Source organism: Phyllobates terribilis, unplaced genomic scaffold (genome assembly GCF_046119375.1).
Source record: "Phyllobates terribilis strain yellow unplaced genomic scaffold, ASM4611937v1 Scaffold_5__5_contigs__length_657084704, whole genome shotgun sequence".
NCBI lineage: Eukaryota > Metazoa > Chordata > Amphibia > Anura > Dendrobatidae > Phyllobates > Phyllobates terribilis.
Window position 1 is genome coordinate 51,504,599 of NW_027362765.1, and position 16,743 is coordinate 51,521,341.

Consider the following 16,743-nt stretch of genomic DNA (forward strand, 5'->3'; position numbering starts at 1 on the left):
TTAAACATCAGCGGATTTCCGAGAACAATGGAAGAGTTACAAAGCATTTTTAAACATCAGCAGAATTCCGAGAACAATGGAAGAGTTCAAAAGCATTTTTAAACATCAGCGGAATTCCGAGAACAATGGAAGAGTTCAAAAGCATTTTTAAACTTCAGAACAATGGAAGAGTTACAAAGCATTTTTAAACATCAGCAGAATTCCGAGAACAATGGAAGAGTTCAAAAGCATTTTTAAACATCAGCGGAATTCCGAGAACAATGGAAGAGTTCAAAAGCATTTTTAAACTTCAGCAGAATTCCGAGAACAATGGAAGAGTTCCAAACATTTTTAAACTTCAGCAGAATTCCGTGAACAATGGAAAAGTTCCAAAGCATTGTTAAATATCAGCGGAATTCCGAGAACAATGGTCGAGTTCCAAAGCATTTTTGAACTTCAGCAGAATTCCGAGAACAATGGAAGAGATCCAAAGCATTTTTAAACTTCAGAAGAATTCCCAGAAAAATGGAAGAGTTCCAAAGCATTGTTAAACATCAGCGTAATTCCGAGAACAATCGAAGAATTCCAAAGCATTTTTAAACTTCAGCGGAATTCTGAGAACAAGGAAGAGTTCCAAAGCATTTTTAAACTTCAGCGGAATTCTGAGAACAATGGAAGAGTTCCAAAGCATTCTTAAACTTCAGCAGAATTCGATGAACAATGTAAGAGTTCCAAATCATTGTTAAACATCAGCGGAATTCCGAGAACAATGAAAGAGTTCCAAATCATTTTTAAACTTCAGCAGAATTCCGAGAACAATGGAAGAGTTCCAAAGCATTGGTAAAGATCAGCGGAATTCCGAGAACAATGGAAGAGTTCCAAAGCATTTTTAAACTTCCGCGGAATTCCGAGAACAATGGAAGAGTTCCACAGCATTGTTAAACATCAGCGGAATTCCGAGAACAATGGAAGAGTTCCAAAGCTTTGTTAAACATCAGCCGAATTCCGAGAACAATGGAAGAGTTCCAAAGCATTTTTAAACTTTAGAAGAATTCCAAGAAAAATAAAAGAGTTCCAAAGCATTTTTTAACTTCAGCGGAATTCTGAGAACAATGGAAGAGTTCCAAAGCATTGTTAAACATCAGCGGAATTCTGAGAACAATGGAAGATTTCCAAAGCATTTTTAAACTTCAGCAGAATTCCGAGAACAATGGTAGAGTTCCAAAGCATTTTTAAACTTCACAGAATTCGGAGAACAATGGTAGAGTTCTAGAGCATTTTTAAACATCAGCAGAATTCCCAGAACGATGGACGAGTTCCAAAGCATTGCTAAATATCAGCGGAATTCCGAGAACAATAGAAGAGTTCCAAAGCATTTTTAAACTTCAGCGGAAATCCGAGAACAATGGAAAAGTTCCAAAGCATTGTTAAATATCAGCGGAATTCTGAGAACAATGGAAGAGCTCCAAAGCCTTGTTAAACATCAGCAGAATTCCGAGAACAATGAAAGAGTTCCAAAGCAATTTTAAACTTCAGCGGTAATCCGAGAACAATGGTAGAGTTCCAAAGCATTGTTAAACAACAGTGGAATTCCGAGAACAATGGAAGAGTTCCAAAGCATTTTTAAACTACAGGGAATTACGTGAACAATGGATGAGTTCCAAAGCATTGTTAAACATCAGCGGAATTCCGAGAACAATGGAAGGGTTCCAGAGCAATTTTAAACTTCAGCAGAATTCGGAGAACAATGGAAGAGTTCCAAAGCATTTTTAAACATCAGCGGAATTCTGAGAACAATGGAAGAGTTCCAAAGCATTTTTAAACTTCAGCAGAATTCCGAGAACAATGGTAGAGTTCTAAAGCATTTTTAAACATCAGCAGAATTCCCAGAACGATGGACGAGTTCCAAAGCATTGCTAAATATCAGCGGAATTCCGAGAACAATAGAAGAGTTCCAAAGCATTTTTAAACTTCAGCGGAAATCCGAGAACAATGGAAAAGTTCCAAAGCATTGTTAAATATCAGCGGAATTCTGAGAACAATGGAAGAGCTCCAAAGCCTTGTTAAACATCAGCAGAATTCCGAGAACAATGGAAGAGTTCCAAAGCAATTTTAAACTTCAGCGGTAATCCGAGAACAATGGTAGAGTTCCAAAGCATTGTTAAACAACAGTGGAATTCCGAGAACAATGGAAGAGTTCCAAAGCATTTTTAAACTACAGGGAATTACGTGAACAATGGATGAGTTCCAAAGCATTGTTAAACATCAGCGGAATTCCGAGAACAATGGAAGGGTTCCAGAGCAATTTTAAACTTCAGCAGAATTCAGAGAACAATGGAAGAGTTCCAAAGCATTTTTAAACATCAGCGGAATTCTGAGAACAATGGAAGAGTTCCAAAGCATTTTTAAACTCCAGCAGAATTCCGAGAACAATGGAAGAGTTCCAAATATTTTTAAACTTCAGCAGAATTCCGTGAACAATGGAAGAGTTCCAAAGCATTTTTAAGCTTCAGCGGAATTCTGAAAAAATGGAAGAGTTCCAAAGCATTTTTAAACTTCAGCGGAATTCTGAGAACAAGGAAGAGTTCCAAAGCATTTTTAAACTTCAGCGGAATTCTGAGAACAATGGAAGAGTTCCAAAGCATTGTTAAACTTCAGCAGAATTCCCTGAACAATGGAAGAGTTCCAAATCATTGTTAAACATCAGTGGAATTCCGAGAACAATGGAAGAGTTCCAAAGCATTTTTAAACTACAGCAGAATTCCGAAAACAATGGAAGATTTCCCAAGCATTGTTAAACATTAGCGGAATTCCGAGAACAATGGAAGGGTTCCAAAGCATTTTTAAACTTCAGAGGAAATCCGAGAACAATGGAAGAGTTCCAAAGCATTGTTAAACATCAGCGGAATTCCGAGAACAATGGAAGAGTTCCAAAGCATTTTTAAACTACAGGGAATTCCGTGAACAATGAATGAGTTCCAAAGCATTGTTAAACATCAGCGGAATTCCGAGAACAATGGAAGGGTTCCAGAGCAATTTTAAACTTCAGCAGAATTCAGAGAACAATGGAAGAGTTCCAAAGCACTGTTAAACTTCAGCGGAATTCCGAGAACAATGGAAGAGTTCCAAAGCATTGTTAAACATCAGTGGAATTCCGAGAACAATGGAAGAGCTCCAAAGCATTTTTAAACTTCAGCAGAATTCCGAAAGCAATGGAAGAGTTCCAAAGCATTGTTAAACATCAGCAGAATTCCGAGAACAATGGAAGAGTTCCAAAGCATTTTTAAACTTCAGCAGAATTCCTTGAACAATGGATGAGTTCCAAAGCATAGTTAAACATCAGCAGAATTCCGAGAGCAATGAAAGAGTTACAAAGCAATTTTAAACTTCAGCAGAATTCCGAGAACAATGGAAGAGTTCCAAAGCACTGTTAAACTTCAGCGGAATTCCGAGTACAATGGAAGAGTTCCAAAGCATTGTTAAACATCAGCGGATTTCCGAGAGCAATGGAAGAGTTCCAAAGCATTTTTAAACTTCAGTGGAATTCTGAGAATAATGGAAGAGTTCCAAAGCATTATTCAACTTCAGCAGGATTCCGAGAACAATGGAAAAGTTCCAAAGCATTGTTAAACTTCAGCGGAATTCCGATAACAATGGAAGAGTTCCAAAGCATTTTTAAACTTCAGCAGAATTCCGTGAACAATGGAAGAGTTCCAAAGCAATTTTAAACATCAGCGAAACTCCGAGAACAATGGAAGAGTTCCAAAGCATTTTAAAACTTCAGCAGAATACCTAGAACAATGGAAGAGTTCCAAAGCATTTTTAAACTTCAGCGGAATTCCTTGAACAATGGATGAGTTCCAAAGCATAGTTAAACATCAGCAGAATTCCGAGAGCAATGGAAGAGTTACAAAGCAATTTTAAACTTCAGCAGAATTCCTAGAACAATGGAAGAGTTCCAAAGCATTGAAAAACATCAGCGGATTTCCAAGAACAATGGAAGAGTTCCAAAGCATTTTTGAACTTCAGCAGAATTCCGAGAAAAATGGAAGAGTTCCAAAGCATTTTTAAACTTCAGAAGAATTCCGAGAACAATGGAAGAGTTCCAAATCATTGTTAAACATCAGCGGAATTCTGAGAACAATGGAAGAGTTCCAAAGCATTTTTAAACTTCAGAAGAATTCCGAGAACAATGGAAGAGTTCCAAAGCATTTTTAAATTCAGCGGAAATCCGAGAACAATGGAAGAGTTCCAAAGCATTGTTAAACATTAGCGGAATTCCGAGAACAATGGAAGAGTTCCAAAGCATTTTTAAAATTCAGCGGAATTCCGTGAACAATCGATGAGTTCCAAAGCATTGTTAAACATCAGCGGAATTCCGAGAACAATGGAAGAGTTCCTAAGCAATTTTAAACTTCAGCAGAATTTAGAGAACAATGGAAGAGTACCAAAGCACGTTTAAACTCCAGGTTAATTCTGAGAACAATGGAAGAGTTCCGAAGCATTGTTAAACATCAGCGGAACTCCGAGAACAATGGAAGAGTACCAAAGCATTGTTAAACATCAGCGGAATTCCGAGAACAATGGAACAGTTCCAAAGCATGGTTAAATATCAGCGGAATTTCGAGAACAATGGAAGAGTTCCAAAGCATTGTTAAATTTCAACAGAATTCCGAGAACAATGGAAGAGTTCCAAAGCGTTTTTAAACTTCAGCAGAATTCCAAGAACAATGGAAGAGTTCCAAAGCATTTTTAAACTTCAGCGGAATTCTGAGAATAATGGAAGAGTTCCAAAGCATTTTTAAACTTCAGCAGAATTCCGAGAACAATTTGAAGAGTTCCAAAGCATTGTTAAACTTCAGTGGAATTTGAGAACAATGGAAGAGTTCCAAAGCATTTTTAAAGTTCAGGGAATTCCGAGAACAATGGTAGAGTTCGAAAGCATTTTTAAACTTCAGCAGAATTCCGAAAACAATGGATGAGTTCCAAAGTATTTTTAAACATCAGCGGAATTCCGAGAACAATGGAAGAGTTCCAAAGCGTTTTTATACTTCAGCACAATTCCAAGAACAATGGAAGAGTTCCAAAGCATTTTTAAACTTCATTGGAATTCCGTGAACAATGGAAGAGTTCCAAAGCATTGTTAAACATCAGCGGAATTCCGAGAACAATGGAAGAGATCCAAAGCATTTTTAAACTACAACAGAATTCCGAGAACAATGTAAGAGTTCCAAAGCATTGTTAAACATTAACAGAATTCCGAGAACTATGGAAGAGTTCCAAAGCATTTTCAAACTTCAGCGTAAATCCGAGAAGAATGGAGGAGTTCCAAAGCATTGTTAGACATCAGCGGAATTCCGAGATCAATGGAAGAGTTCCAAAGCATGTTTAAACTTCAGCGGAATTCCGTGAACAATGGATGAGTTACAAAGCATTTTTAAACATCATCAGATTTCCGAGAACAATGGAAGAGTTCCAAAGCATTTTTAAATTTCAGCAGAATTCCGAGAACAATGGAAGAGTTCCAAAGCATTTTTAAACTTCAGCGGAATTCAGAGAACAATGGAAGAGTTCCAAAGCATTTTTAAACTTCAGCAGAATTCCGAGAACAGGGGAAGAGTTCCAAAGCATTTTTAAACTTCAGCGGAATTTCGAGAACAATGGAAGAGATCCAAAGCATTGTTAAACATCAGCGGAATTCCGAGAACAATGGTCGAGTTCCAAAGCATTTTTAAACTTCAGCAGAATTCGCAGAACAATGCAAGAAATCCAAAGCATTGTTAAACATCAGCGTAATTCCTAGAACAATGGAAGAGTTCCAAAGCATTTTTAAACTTCAGCGGAATTCCGAAAAAATGGAAGAGTTCCAAAGCAATTTTAAACTTCAGCGGAATTCTGAGAACAAGGAAGAGTTCCAAAGCATTTTTAAACTTCAGCGGAATTCTGAGAACAATGGAAGTGTTCCAAAGCATTTTTAAACTTTAGCAGAATTCCGAGACAATGGAAGAGTTCCAAATCATTGTTAAACATCAGTGGAATTCTGAGAACAATGAAAGAGTTCCAAATCATTTTTACTCTTCAGCAGAATTCCAAGAACAATGGAAGAGTTCCAAAGCATTGCTAAAGATCAGCGGAATTCCGAGAACAATGGAAGAGTTCCAAAGCATTTTTAAACTTCAGCAGAACTCCGAGAACAACGGAAGTGTTTCAAAGCATTTTTAAACATCAGCGGAATCTTGAGAACAATGGAAGAGTTCCAAAGCATTTTTATACTTCAGCACAATTCCGAGAACAATGGAAGAGTTCCAAAGCATTTTTAAACTTCTGTGGAAGTCCGTGAACAATGGAAGAGTTCCAAAGCATTGTTAAACATAAGTGAAATTTTGAGAACAATGAAAGAGTTCCAAAGCATTTTTAAACTTCAGCAGAATTCCGAGAAAATGGAAGAGTTCCAAAGCATTGTTAAACATCAGCGGAATTCCGAGAACAATGGTAGATTTCCAAAGCATTGTTAAACATCAGCGGAAATCCGAGAACAATGGAAGAGTTCCAAAGCATTTTTATACTTCAGCACAATTCCAAGAACAATGGAAGAGTTCCAAAGCATTTTTAAACTTCATCAGAATTCCGTGAACAATGGAAGAGTTCCAAAGCATTGTTAAACATCAGCGGAATTCCGAGAACAATGGAAGAGTTCCAAAGCATTTTTAAACTACAACAGAATTCCGAGAACAATGTAAGAGTTCCAAAGCATTGTTAAACATTAACAGAATTCCGAGAACTATGGAAGAGTTCCAAAGCATTTTCAAACTTCAGCGTAAATCCGAGAAGAATGGAAGAGTTCCAAAGCATTGTTAGACATCAGCGGAATTCCGAGATCAATGGAAGAGTTCCAAAGTATTTTTAAACTTCAGCGGAATTCCGTGAACAATGGATGAGTTACAAAGCATTTTTAAACATCATCAGAATTCCGAGAAAAATGGAAGAGTTCCAAAGCATTTTTAAACTTCAGCGGAATTCTGAGAACAATGGAAGAGTTCCAAAGCATTTTTAAACTTCAGCAGAATTCCGAGAACAATGGAAGAGTTCCAAAGCATTTTTAAACTTCGGCGGAATTTCGAGAACAATGGAAGAGTTCCAAAGCATTGTTAAACATCAGCGGAATTCCGAGAACAATGGTCGAGTTCCAAAGCATTTTTAAACTTCAGCAGAAATCGCAGAACAATGCAAGAGATCCAAAGCATTGTTAAACATCAGCGTAATTCCGAAAACAATTTAAGAGTTCCAAAGCATTTTTAAACTTCAGCAGAATTCCGAAAAAATGGAAGAGTTCCAAAGCAATTTTAAACTTCAGCGGAATTCTGAGAACAAGGAAGAGTTCCAAAGCATTTTTAAACTTCAGCGGAATTCTGAGAACAATGAAAGAGTTCCAAATGATTTTTACTCTTCAGCAGAATTCTAAGAACAATGGAAGAGTTCCAAAGCATTGCTAAAGATCAGCGGAATTCCTAGAACAATGGAAGAGTTCCAAAGCATTTTTAAACTTCAGCAGAACTCCGAGAACAACGGAAGTGTTCCAAAGCATTTTTAAACATCAGCGGAATCTTGAGAACAATGGAAGAGTTCCAAAGCATTTTTATACTTCAGCACAATTCCGAGAACAATGGAAGAGTTCCAAAGCATTTATAAACTTCTGTGGAAGTCCGTGAACGATGGAAGAGTTCCAAAGCATTGTTAAACATCAGTGAAATTCTGAGAACAATGAAAGAGTTCCAAAGCATTTTTAAACTTCAGCAGAATTCCGAGAAAATGGAAGAGTTCCAAAGCATTGTTAAACATCAGCGGAATTCCGAGAACAATGGTAGATTTCCAAAGCATTGTTAAACATCAGCGGAAATCCGAGAACAATGGAAGAGTTCCAAAGCATTTTTAAACTTCACAGAATTCCGAGGACAATGGAAGAGTTCTAAAGCATTTTTAAACATCAGCAGAATTCCCAGAACGATGGACGAGTTCAAAAGCATTGTTAAATATCAGCGGAATTCCGAGAACAATAGAAGAGTTCCAAAGCATTTTTAAACTTCAGCGGAATTCCGAGAGCAATGGAAAAGTTCCAAAGCATTGTTAAATATCAGCGGAATTCTGAGAACAATGGAAGAGTTCCAAAGCCTTGTTAAACATCAGCGGAATTCCGAGGACAATGGAAGAGTTCCAAAGCATTTTTGAACTTCAGCAGAATTCCGAGAAAAATGGAAGAGTTCCAAAGCATTTTTAAACTTCAGAAGAATTCCGAGAACAATGCAAGAGTTCCAAATCATTGTTAAACATCAGCGGAATTTTGAGAACAATGGAAGAGTTCCAAAGCATTTTTAAACTTCAGAAGAATTCCGAGAACAATGGAAGAGTTCCAAAGCATTTTTAAACTTCAGCGGAAATACGAGAACAATGGAAGAGTTCCAAAGCATTGTTAAACATCAGCGGAATTCCGAGAACAATGGAAGAGTTCCAAAGCATTTTTAAAATTCAGCGGAATTCCGTGAACAATCGATGAGTTCCAAAGCATTGTTAAACATCAGCGGAATTCCGAGAACAATGGAAGAGTTCCTAAGCAATTTTAAACTTCAGCAGAATTTAGAGAACAATGGAAGAATTCCAAAGCACGTTTAAACTCCAGCTTAATTCTGAGAACAATGGAAGAGTTCCGAAGCATTGTTAAACATCAGCGGAACTCCGAGAACAATGGAAGAGTTCAAAAGCATTTTTAAACTACAGCAGAATTCCGAAAACAATGGAAGATTTCCAAAGCATTGTTAAACATTAGCGGAATTCCGAGAACAATGGAAGGGTTCCAAAGCATTTTTAAACTTCAGCGGAAATCCGAGAACAATGGAAGAGTTCCAAAGCATTGTTAAACATCAGCGGAATTCCGAGAACAATGGAAGAGTTCCAAAGCATTTTTAAACTACAGGGAATTCCGTGAACAATGAATGAGTTCCAAAGCATTGCTAAACATCAGCGGAATTCCGAGAACAATGGTAGGGTTCCAGAGCAATTTTAAACTTCAGCAGAATTCAGAGAACAATGGAAGAGTTATAAAGCACTGTTAAACTTCAGCGGAATTCCGAGAACAATGGAAGAGTTCCAAAGCATTGTTAAACATCAGTGTAATTCCGAGAACAATGGAAGAGCTCCAAAGCATTTTTAAACTTCAGCAAAATTCTGAGAGCAATGGAAGAGTTCCAAAGCATTGTTAAACATCAGCAGAATTCCTAGAACAATGGAAGAGTTCCAAAGCATTTTTAAAATTCAGCGGAATTCCTTGAACAATGGATGAGTCCCAAAGCATAGTTAAACATCAGCAGAATTCCGAGAGCAATAAAAGAGTTACAAAGCAATTTTAAACTTCAGAAGAATTCCGAGAACAATGGAAGAGTTCCAAAGCACTGTTAAACTTCAGCGGAATTCCGTGTACAATGGAAGAGTTCCAAAGCATTGTTAAACATCAGCGGATTTCCGAGAGCAATGGAAGAGTTCCAAAGCATTTTTAAACTTCAGTGGAATTCTGAGAATAATGGAAGAGTTCCAAAGCATTTTTCAACTGCAGCAGGATTCCGAGAACAATGGAAAAGCTCCAAAGCATTGTTAAACTTCAGCGGAATTCCGAGAACAATGGAAGAGTTCCAAAGCATTTTTAAACTTCAGCAGAATTCCCTGAACAATGGAAGAGTTCCAAAGCATTGTTAAACATCAGCGAAACTCCGAGAACAATGGAAGAGTTCCAAAGCATTTTAAAACTTCAGCAGAATTCCGAGAACAATGGAAGCGTTCCAATGCATTGTTAAACATCAGCGGAATTCCGAGAACAATGGAAGAGTTCCAAAGCATTTTTAAACTTCAGCGGAATTCGTTGAACAATGGATTAGTTCCAAAGCATAGTTAAACATGAGCAGAATTCCGAGAGCAATGGAAGAGTTACAAAGCACTGTTAAACTTCAGCGGAATTCCGTGTACAATGGAAGAGTTCCAAAGCATTGTTAAACAGCAGCGGAATTCCGAGAACAATGGAAGAGTTCCAAAGCATTTTTAAACTCCAGCAGAATTCCGAGAACAATGGAAGAGTTCCAAAGCATTGAAAAACATCAGCAGATTTCCGAGAACAACGGAAGAGTTCCAAAGCATTTTTGAACTTCAGCAGAAGTCCGAGAAAAATGGAAGAGTTCCAAAGCATTTTTAAACTTCAGAAGAATTTTGAGAACAATGGAAGAGTTCCAAATCATTGTTAAACATCAGCGGAATTCTGAGAACAATGGAAGAGTTCCAAAGCATTTTTAAACTTCAGAAGAATTCCGAGAACAATGGAAGAGTTCCAAAGCATTTTTAAACTTCAGCGGAAATCCGAGAACAATGGAAGAGTTCCAAAGCATTGTTAAACATCAGCGGAATTCCGAGAACAATGGAAGAGTTCCAAAGCATTTTTAAAATTCAGCGGAATTGAGTGAACAATCGATGAGTTCCAAAGCATTGTTAAACATCAGCGGAAATCCGAGATCAATGGAAGAGTTCCTAAGCAATTTTAAACTTCAGCAGAATTTAGAGAACAATGGAAGAGTTCCAAAGCAAGTTTAAACTCCAGCTTAATTCTGAGAACAATGGAAGAGTTCCGAAGCATTGTTAAACATCAGCGGAACTCCGAGAACAATGGAAGAGTTCCAAAGCATTTTTAAACTACAGCAGAATTCCAAAAACAATGGAAGATTTCCAAAGCATTGTTAAACATTAGCGGATTTCCGAGAACAATGGAAGGGTTCCAAAGCATTTTTAAACTTCAGCGGAAATCCGAGAACAATGGAAGAGTTCCAAAGCATTGTTAAACATCAGCGGAATTCCGAGAACAATGGAAGAGTTCCAAAGCATTTTTAAACTACAGGGAATTCCGTGAACAATGAATGAGTTCCAAAGCATTGTTAAACATCAGCGGAATTCCGAGAACAACGGAAGCGTTCCAGAGCAATTTTAAACTTCAGCAGAATTCAGAGAACAATGGAAGAGTTCCAAAGCACTGTTAAACTTCAGCGGAATTCCGAGAACAATGGAAGAGTTCCAAAGCATTGTTAAACATCAGTGGAATTCCGAGAACAATGGAAGAGCTCCAAAGCATTTTTAAACTTCAGCAGAATTCCGAGAGCAATGGAAGAGTTCCAAAGCATTGTTAAACATCAGCAGAATTCCGAGAACAATGGAAGAGTTCCAAAGCATTTTTAAACTTCAGCGGAATTCCTTGAACAATGGATGAGTTCCAAAGCATAGTTAAACATCAGCAGAATTCCGAGAGCAATGAAAGAGTTACAAAGCAATTTTAAACTTCAGCAGAATTCCGAGAACAATGGAAGAGTTCCAAAGCACTGTTAAACATCAGCAGATTTCCGAGAGCAATGGAAGAGTTCCAAAGCATTTTTAAACTTCAGTGGAATTCTGAGAATAATGGAAGAGTTCCAAAGCATTTTTCAACTTCAGCAGGATTCCGAGAACAATGGAAAAGTTCCAAAGCATTGTTAAACTTCAGCGGAATTCCGAGAACAATGGAAGAGTTCCAAAGCATTTTTAAACTTCAGCAGAATTCCGTGAACAATGGAAGAGTTCCAAAGCATTGTTAAACATCAGCGAAACTCCGAGAACAATGGAAGAGTTCCAAAGCATTTTAAAACTTCAGCAGAATTCCGAGAACAATGGAAGCGTTCCAATGCATTGTTAAACATCAGCAGAATTCCGAGAACAATGGAAGAGTTCCAAAGCATTTTTAAACTTCAGCGTATTGCTTGAACAATGGATGAGTTCCAAAGCATAGTTAAACATCAGCAGAATTCCAAGAGCAATGGAAGAGTTATAAATCAATTTTAAACTTCAGCAGAATTCCTAGAACAATTGAAGAGTTCCAAAGCATTTTTAAACTTCAGCGGAATTCCATGAACAATGGATGAGTTCCAAAGCATTGTTAAACATCAGCGGAATTCCGAGAACAATGGAAGAATTCCAAAGCAATTTGAAACTTCAGCAGAATTCAGAGAACAATGGAAGAGTTCCAAAGCACTGTTAAACTTCAGCGGAATTCCGAGAACAATGGAAGCGTTATAAAGCATTTTTAAACTTCAGCAGAATTTCGAGAACAATGGAAGAGTTGCAAAGCATTTTTAAACTTCAGCCGAATTCCGAAAACAATGGAAGAGTTCCAAAGCATTTTTAAACTTCAGCGGAATTCCGTGAACAATGGAAGAGTTCCAAAGTATTGTTAAACATCATCGGAATTCGGAGAACAATGGAAGAGTTCCATAGCATTTTTAAACTTCAGCAGAATTCCGTGAACAATGGAAGAGTTCCAAAGCATTGTTAAACATCAGCGTAATTCCGAGAACAATGGAAGAGTTCCAAAGCATTTTTAAACTTCAGTGGATTTCCGAGAACAATGGAAGAGTTCCAAAGCATTTTTAAACTTCAGCAGAATTCCGAGAACAATGGAGGAGTTCAAAACCATTTTTAAACATCAGCCGAATTCCGAGAACAATGGAAGAGTTCCAAAGCATTTTTAAACTTCAGCAGAATTCCGAGAACAATGGAAGAGTTTCAAACATTTTTAAACTTCAGCAGAATTCCGTGAACAATGGAAGAGTTCCAAAGCATTGTTAAACATCAGCGGAATTCCGAGAACAATGGTCGAGTTCCAAAGCATTTTTGAACTTCAGCAGAATTCCGAGAACAATGGAAGAGGTCCAAAGCATTTTTAAACTTCAGAAGAATTCCCAGAACAATGGAAGAGTTCCAAAGCATTGTTAAACATCAGCGTAATTCCGAGAACAATCGAAGAGTTCCAAAGCATTTTTAAACTTCAGCGGAATTCGGAGAACAAGGAAGAGTTCCAAAGCATTTTTAAACTTCAGCGGTATTCTGAGAACAGTGGAAGAGTTCCAAAGCATTCTTAAACTTCAGCAGAATTCGATGAACAATGTAAGAGTTCCAAATCATTGTTAAACATCAGCGGAATTCCGAGAACAATGAAAGAGTTCCAAATCATTTTTAAACTTCAGCAGAATTCCGAGAACAATGGAAGAGTTCCATAGCATTGTTAAACATTAGCGGAATTCCGAGAACAATGGAAGTGTTCCAAAGCATTTTTAAACTTCCACGGAAGTCCGAGAACAATGGTAGAGTTCCAAAGCATTGTTAAACATCATCGGAAATCCGAGAACAATAGAAGAGTTCCAAAGCATTTTTAAACTTCAGCGGAATTCCGAGAACAATGGAAAAGTTCCAAAGCATTGTTAAATATCAGCGGAATTCTGAGAACAATGGAAGAGCTCCAAAGCCTTGTTAAACATCAGCGGAATTCCGAGAACAATGGAAGAGTTCCAAAGCATTTTTAAACTTCAGCGGTAATCCGAGAACAATGGTAGAGTTCCAAAGCATTGTTAAATAACAGCGGAATTCCGAGAACAATGGAAGAGTTCCAAAGCATTTTTAAACTACAGAGAATTACGTGAACAATGGATGAGTTCCAAAGCATTGTTAAACATCAGCGGAATTCCGAGAACAATGGAAGGGTTCCAGAGCAATTTTAAACTTCAGCAGAATTCAGAGAACAATGGAAGAGTTCCAAAGCATTTTTAAACATCAGCGGAATTCCGTGAACAATGGAAGAGTTCCAAAGTATTGTTAAACATCATCGGAATTCGGAGAACAATGGAAGAGTTCCATAGCATTTTTAAACTTCAGCAGAATTCCGTGAACAATGGAAGAGTTCCAAAGCATTGTTAAACATCAGCGTAATTCCGAGAACAATGGAAGAGTTCCAAAGCATTTTTAAACTTCAGTGGATTTCCGAGAACAATGGAAGAGTTCCAAAGCATTTTTAAACTTCAGCAGAATTCCGAGAACAATGGAGGAGTTCAAAACCATTTTTAAACATCAGCCGAATTCTGAGAAGAATGGAAGAGTTCCAAAGCATTTTTAAACTTCAGCAGAATTCCGAGAACAATGGAAGAGTTTCAAACATTTTTAAACTTCAGCAGAATTCCGTGAACAATGGAAGAGTTCCAAAGCATTGTTAAACATCAGCGGAATTCCGAGAACAATGGTCGAGTTCCAAAGCATTTTTGAACTTCAGCAGAATTCCGAGAACAATGGAAGAGGTCCAAAGCATTTTTAAACTTCAGAAGAATTCCCAGAACAATGGAAGAGTTCCAAAGCATTGTTAAACATCAGCGTAATTCCGAGAACAATCGAAGAGTTCCAAAGCATTTTTAAACTTCAGCGGAATTCGGAGAACAAGGAAGAGTTCCAAAGCATTTTTAAACTTCAGCGGTATTCTGAGAACAGTGGAAGAGTTCCAAAGCATTCTTAAACTTCAGCAGAATTCGATGAACAATGTAAGAGTTCCAAATCATTGTTAAACATCAGCGGAATTCCGAGAACAATGAAAGAGTTCCAAATCATTTTTAAACTTCAGCAGAATTCCGAGAACAATGGAAGAGTTCCATAGCATTGTTAAACATTAGCGGAATTCCGAGAACAATGGAAGAGTTCCAAAGCATTTTTAAACTTCCACGGAAGTCCGAGAACAATGGTAGAGTTCCAAAGCATTGTTAAACATCATCGGAAATCCGAGAACAATAGAAGAGTTCCAAAGCATTTTTAAAGTTCAGCGGAATTCCGAGAACAATGGAAAAGTTCCAAAGCATTGTTAAATATCAGCGGAATTCTGAGAACAATGGAAGAGCTCCAAAGCCTTGTTAAACATCAGCGGAATTCCGAGAACAATGGAAGAGTTCCAAAGCATTTTTAAACTTCAGCGGTAATCCAAGAACAATGGTAGAGTTCCAAAGCATTGTTAAACAACAGCGGAATTCCGAGAACAATGGAAGAGTTCCAAAGCATTTTTAAACTACAGAGAATTACGTGAACAATGGATGAGTTCCAAAGCATTGTTAAACATCAGCGGAATTCCGGGAACAATGGAAGGGTTCTAGAGCAATTTTAAACTTCAGCAGAATTCAGAGAACAATGGAAGAGTTCCAAAGCATTTTTAAACATCAGCGGAATTCTGAGAACAATGGAAGAGTTCCAAAGCATTTTTAAACTCCAGCAGAATTCCGAGAACAATGGAAGAGTTCCAAATATTTTTAAACTTCAGCAGAATTCCATGAACAATGGAAGAATTCCAAAGCATTTTTAAACTTCAGCGGAATTCTGAAAAAATGGAAGAGTTCCAAAGCATTTTTAAACTTCAGCGGAATTCTGAGAACAAGGAAGAGTTCCAAAGCATTTTTAAACTTCAGCGGAATTCTGAGACCAATGGAAGAGTTCCAAAGCATTGTTAAACTTCAGCAGAATTCCCTGAACAATGGAAGAGTTCCAAATCATTGTTAAACATCATCGGAATTCCGAGAACAATGAAAGAGTTCCAAATCATTTTTAAACTTCAGCAGAATTCCGAGAACAATGGAAGAGTTCCAAAGCATTGCTAAAGATCAGCGGAATTCCGAGAACAATGGAAGAGTTCCAAAGCATTTTTAAACTTCAGAGGAATTCCGAGAACAATGGAAGAGTTCAATAGCATTGTTAAACATCAGCAGAATTCCGAGAACAGTGGAAGAGTTCCAAAGCATTTTTAAACATCTGCCGAATTCTGAGAACAATGGAAGAGTTCCAAAGCATTTTTAAACTTTAGAAGAATTCCGAGAACAATGGAAGAGTTCCAAAGCATTTTTTAACTTCAGCGGAATTCTGAGAACAATGGAAGAGTTCCAAAGCATTGTTAAACATCAGTGAAATTCTGATAACAATGAAAGAGTTCCAAAGCATTTTTAAACTTCAGCATTATTCCGAGAAAATGGAAGAGTTCCAAAGCATTGTTAAACATCAGCGGAATTCCGAGAACAATGGTAGATTTCCAAAGCATTGTTAAACATCAGCGGAAATCCGAGAACATTGGAAGAGTTCCAAAGCATTTTTAAACTTCACAGAGTTCCGAGGACAATGGAAGAGTTCTAAAGCATTTTTAATCATCAGCAGAATTCCCAGAACGATGGACGAGTTCAAAAGCATTGTTAAATATCAGCGGAATTCCGAGAACAATAGAAGAGTTCCAAAGCATTTTTAAACTTCAGCGGAATTCCGAGAGCAATGGAAAAATTCCAAAGCATTGTTAAATATCAGCGGAATTCTGAGAACAATGGAAGAGTTCAAAAGCCTTGTTAAACATCAGCGGAATTCCGAGAACAATGGAAGAGTTCCAAAGCATTTTTAAACTACAGCAGAATTCCGAAAACAATGGAAGATTTCCAAAGCATTGTTAAACATTAGTGGAATTCCGAGAACAATGGAAGGGTTCCAAAGCATTTTTAAACTTCAGCGGAAATACGAGAACAATGGAAGAGTTCCAAAGCATTGTTAAACATCAGCGGAATTCCGAGAACAATGGAAGAGTTCCAAAGCATTTTTAAACTACAGGGAATTCCGTGAACAATGAATGAGTTCCAAAGCATTGTTAAACATCAGCGGAATTCCGAGAACAATGGAAGAGCTCCAAAGCATTTTTAAACTTCAGCAGAATTCCGAGAACAATGGAAGAGTTCCAAAGCATTTTTAAACTACAGCAGAATTCCGAAAACAATGGAAGATTTCCAAAGCATTGTTAAACATTAGCGGAATTCCGAGAACAATGGAAGGGTTCCAAAGCATTTTTAAACTTCAGCGGAAATACGAGAACAATGG